This window comes from Pinus tabuliformis, chromosome 9 (assembly GCF_031772625.1).
Source record: "Pinus tabuliformis cultivar Carrire ecotype Pingquan chromosome 9, CPIR1, whole genome shotgun sequence".
NCBI lineage: Eukaryota > Viridiplantae > Streptophyta > Pinopsida > Pinales > Pinaceae > Pinus > Pinus tabuliformis.
Window position 1 is genome coordinate 860,755,586 of NC_142307.1, and position 5,465 is coordinate 860,761,050.

Sequence of the window (5,465 nt, forward strand, 5' to 3'; positions counted from 1 at the left end):
ACAAAACCAGTGACATAGAACGCTCTCGATGGAGCAGAAGAGTGCCGAATCAAGTGACCGAATGAGTGAGGTTAGGGTTTTGAGAGTAAGGTGTAGAGGTGGGAGAAGCGGAGCCTAAGGACAGGACTACTGTCCTCACCACATTAAAAGCTAGTACCATATCATTAAGCATGTCATCAACGCAATCAACCACCAAAAATATCAACCATAATTATATATTAATTATTGACCGTAAGACATCAGGGCTGGTCCCATCATTCATATTTCATCATATGTGAGCACAATTTATACTACTAAGGTACCCAATTCTTGGCTATGTTTGATTAGGTGTATCATGAGTAACTTGAAAATTTCTATAGGCATTTATTGTAGCCTCGGGTCCTTCTTTTTGTCTAATTTCTAGGCTTGCAAAAAAAAGTAATATGCAATGCTTTTTAAATATATGAAATGTAAATATGGTTTTGATTAATAATAAAAAATGGAATAGTCTATATTGCACCTTTTTAGAGATGATGTAATATCCATATGTATGTCATACATACTCATTGACATCGCTATGCAATCATATTTCTCTAATTTCTTCTTCGCTGACAATTCCTCAACAACTGTACTGCTATCTGCTTCTAGCGTAGCAATTCGGGTTACCTTTCCCGACCTTCCAGCTACACTTCGTGCCTCGTAACCTATCACCAAAAAGAAATGGTACATTGACAGTTCAATGTTGCATGTACCATATTCCTCTCGCATCTAAGTTTTTCAATTTTTTTAAATTTCATACACCTGCTCTCTGCTTTTAACTCCCGCGTCTACATTTTTGAAACTTTAAAATTTCATGAATCTTCTTCACTCTCTGTTTGCAATCCCTGTTAGCATAGTTATCTCAGTGGCCAGGAGATTGCAGGAGATGGGGATGGTCCTCCTATAGCTATTTTTCAACAGGTATCAGAGCTTTTCATTTATGCAATTCCTCTCTATTTAGAAAAAATAACGGTGCTAGTAACTAGATCTTGATGGTATTACGCCCTCCATAGTAGTATATTCTCTATATGAATATACCTAGGTAATTAATATCTAAATTAGGCGATTTATCCAACTGGGAATATGGAAGTTCATATTTAAGCTGTAAGGCGTTTCCCTCTAAAATGAACTCCCCAAACTGCTGTCATGTCAAAATATGTGCCATTAGATTTTGTTGTTAGATGATTGGGTAATCATTAGCCATTGATTTGAATTGAGAAATGCCAGGAGCGATGGTCCATACGAACCGTCAACCGTCTTAACATCCATATGTGACGTATCAAGTGAGACCTTTCAAGTTTCAAGTAGCAGGTGGTGTTTTAGTGGCATGCGTTTCCTTCCAAATAGAAGCCGCGTTGGATGAACTCCCTCCCTCCGCCATTGCAAACCGGGCCTTCCCCATCAATTCTGCCATCCCCTTCTTCATTTCCATTCCCCCCTCTCCTTCCATTAATTCCCTCACCGCTCTTTCCACTTCCTCTCTCTTCACCAATCCATATGTTCCCTTCTGTGCTTCAATGCCCACCTTCATCTCCTTCACGAGAAGGAAGGCATTCATTCTCTGTTCAGCAAAGAGAGGCCAAGCGATCATCGGCACTCCATGTAAGATGCTTTCGATCATTAAATTCCAACCGCAATGAGAAAGGAAATCGCCCGTGGATGGATGAGAGAGGACAACAATTTGAGGCACCCATGAATCCACCATAAATCCACGGTCCTGGGTTCGAGTCTTGAAACCCTCAGGTAGAACCTCCCTCTTGTCTGCTTCGGTAGTCATCGTGGATTCAGTTGGAGGAGGAGGCTCCTTACGCAACACCCAAAGGAACCACTGCCCGCTTGTTTCTAGCCCCAAATCTAGTTCCCGAATCTGATTCTCTGATAGGGTGCCGCGGCTCCTGAAAGAAACGAACAAAACTGACAAGGCGGGCTGGTGGTCCAGCCATTTGAGGTAGCCCTCCTTCTCAAACTTCTCTTCAGATTCCGACAGAGGCAAAGCTATTAGCAGCCCAATGGGATAAATGGAAGGGGTCATTTCAACACCGCTCAGAACCTTTCCTTCCTTGAGAGCTTTTATTTGTTCTGGTTCCATTTCTTGGCATGTATTTATCAGAATTCCACGAGCTTCCTGAAGCCGAAGGGAATGTTGAATGAACCAGTTGAATGAAATATCAAATCTGTCTAGAAGAGGGTCTGGAAAATCTATTCCGGGAATCGGTGGAAGGCCCGGCACTTCGATCGGGAAATCCACATCTTTGAAGGAAATTTCAATGTTGTGGACAAGTGTTGGAAGGTAGAGCATGATGCAGAGGATAGAAGCCCTAGAAGTGGAGAATATGTAGCAAGGTATTTCCAGTTTGGAGGCGACATCCAACATGGGTGTACCGAAAAAATCGATTATGAAAGTGCATACAGGAAACGAAAAGGATGTGAGAGCATCTTGCACTAATATTTTAGCTTTCTCCAATAGTAAGGGTATGAGTACAAAAATGTTCATCTCCGCATGATCCCCTTCGATCTGAACATCAGGGAGCTCTATGAAGCGGATCATGTCCCCTGACGAAGACGACAGGGTGTGGTGAGTAGAGCCGTCCATCCATTTGGCAGTGAAGAAGGTGACAGAAAAGCCATGGTACACAGTCAGCCGCTTTGCAAGCTTGAGCAGTGGGATGTGATGGCCCGACCCAAACCCAGGGAATATTGTGACATGAAGCTTTTGGCTCTGCTCTTGCGACTCCATGAATGTATCTATATTCCAACAAGTAAATGCCAATATTTGAAGGGTGGGTTTTGTAATGATGAAGCAGAGAATTTATAGTTATAAAACAAATGTATGAGTGCGCTTGCATCGTAATGAATAATTTGGGGAGGTAGCCAAAACTAAAGTTTAAACAAATACATGACCCACCACGTTTTTGTTGTTCCGAGGACTTGGTAAAAGACTACAGACAATTTAGGGTGGATTTTTCATTCATTTGTTGACTTTGCAATAGCATGTTGGAAATTTAGGAGAGACGTATGGAAAATGGCAGGACCCAGGGGTATATTAAATAGTTTAATTTTGCTTGCAACGTCAGTGCAGGCATATGGATGATGCCACCACTATTTTAAATAGTTTAGCTTTGCTTGCCACGTCACTGCAGACATATGGGAAATTTAGGAGAGACGTATGGAAAATGGCAGGACCTGGGGCTATATTAAACAGTTTAATTTTTCTTGCAACGTCAGTGCAGACATATGGACGATGCCACCACTATATTAAACAGTTTAGTTGTTCTTGCAACAGATTCGTAAGTGATTAATATATATAACATGCGTGGGGGGATGATTTTTAAAACTATATGTTGTGTTTTTTATTTATTGGGTAATACTGTCATGACATTAATCTTTAGAGCTTTTGACTAAGCTGTTAGATTGGCATCACAGAAGTATTATCAATTTTCTACAAACATGAATTATAACTTAACAACATAAAAATTCCATTCGAAATAAGGCCTAACCCTTTAATCAAAGTCTACAATAGCTTCACTTGTAGGAAATCAAGTTGCAATATTTCATTGCCTATATGGGTAAATGGCTTATGTAACAAACAATACCTTTTTCATTATGTAGTTAATGATTAAAAAAAATTACATTATCCAATAAGACTATTTAGCTAAGAAATCAAGTGCAATCAACTCTAAGTACTCTAATCTATCTATATGGTTCCACTAGTATAAAGGAAATTTATAGCAGTTTATCACAACTCAGTGATTAGATAGCATTGGTAATAGTACTTTGATGACCACTCTGAATTGTGACTAAAAGGCAGATTCAAGCTTCAGTTAAAGCAAAGATACAACTAATCAAACATATGAGACCTCAAAAAAACATAAACAATTGATAAATAATAGAAAGTTGAGAAGAATTTAAAGTATTTCCCAAGAATAAATCTATACAGTGGAAATAGTGAAATTTATACATAGTAACTCACATAAATATAACAGTGCACATGTCCAAACCATGGGGTCCCTCTAGAATTTTCATATCCACATCATGACTATTATCTTCTAAAACTTAGAGTAATATATGAACATAGAAACATGAAAATGCACATATCTTAATTAAAAGTTCATTGTATACAATGTTCCCTTTCTTCTACTCTTTATTTTTATTTGCAAAACTAAAATATAATAAACAAAGTTATGTTCCATCTCCTGGAGGAATGACATATTGATATAACATCTAAACTTAGGCACTCCAATCCATCAAAAGTGTGATATTGACCTCAATTGTGCTTTTTAGATCAATATTGAAGTCAAACCTGAAATTTTTGCATTATTTGGATTGATGGCACTTGTGTTGACTAGAACATTAACTAGGGGTGTTTGTTTTGTATTCTACACATCCAAGGGGAACCACATTGTGCCATGAAGGTGACGATCGAAACCCGTATTCCCTATTTCTAATTAGGAAATTTCTATGACCTACTGAACAAATGAAGGAACCAAAATGAAGTTATTGTTTAATGTATAATAAAATCAAACAAAAACCTTGCCTAGAAACTTCAACATTTAATATATCCGTTCCTAAAAAGTCTTCCTTGAAAAATTTAAAAATCAATATCCTTTCCAAAAAATTCTTTCCCAAAATCTTTATAAATTAATATCCTTTTCCAATTAATATATTTTTGGTCATATAAACTAAACTTTGGAAATTATGTCCTCGCCACGCAATTTGAAGAGGGCAACGACCAATATTAATTTTTATATGTGAAAAAAATGGTAACTACACCTTTGTCAATAATAGTACATCTAACAACCTTGAAAATTTAGAGAAATCCCAATGGATCTAACAAATTAAAGAAAGCAATTTGAAAGCATTCTAAATCCTCATTTGATGCTGCCACCCTCTGTTGGCTCTAATGGCCAATCATGAAGCAAGCAAACATTCTATTGTATATTTGTATTGTACAAGATGGTCACTATATATAATTATGGCTAGCATAACAAATACATCATGGAAGATAAATTTTTTCAAACCACCAACATGAATATATGCTCAAATCTTTCCATAAATCTCTCGATAAATCTTCATCCCTATTTTCACTCATTTCTCCCAATATCTCAATCTTCCATAGACCTCTATGTTTGGTTTACATCATTACATTTTCATTTCACAATTTAGATATTAAATTTACTTCACAAGTAGGAGTTATTCCATTATAACCCCCCTTAACAAATTATTGTGATTTGAATATCTTCAATTGTCCTTTGGATTGGTTCCATCTTCATCTTCAATCCTCTACACTTTTCTTCTTTGGCCTTATTATTTCATCTTCATTTAACTTCAATTTTCATATTATACCTAAACAAACATAAATAATGTGTTTGTTTAAGTCCATATAAAAAAGTTACCATCCACCTAAATGCATGGGTTTTCTACCACTGGATCCACTATTTCTATAGGAA

At 37.1% G+C, this 5,465-nt stretch overlaps 1 pseudogene; it reads right to left on the reverse strand.

Annotated features, from left to right (window-relative positions):
• Window positions 1-1,318: 1,318 nt before the first annotated feature.
• LOC149151503 (UDP-glycosyltransferase 72B1 pseudogene) lies at window positions 1,319-2,755 on the reverse strand (annotated as a pseudogene).
• Between the last annotated feature and the right edge of the window lie 2,710 nt (window positions 2,756-5,465).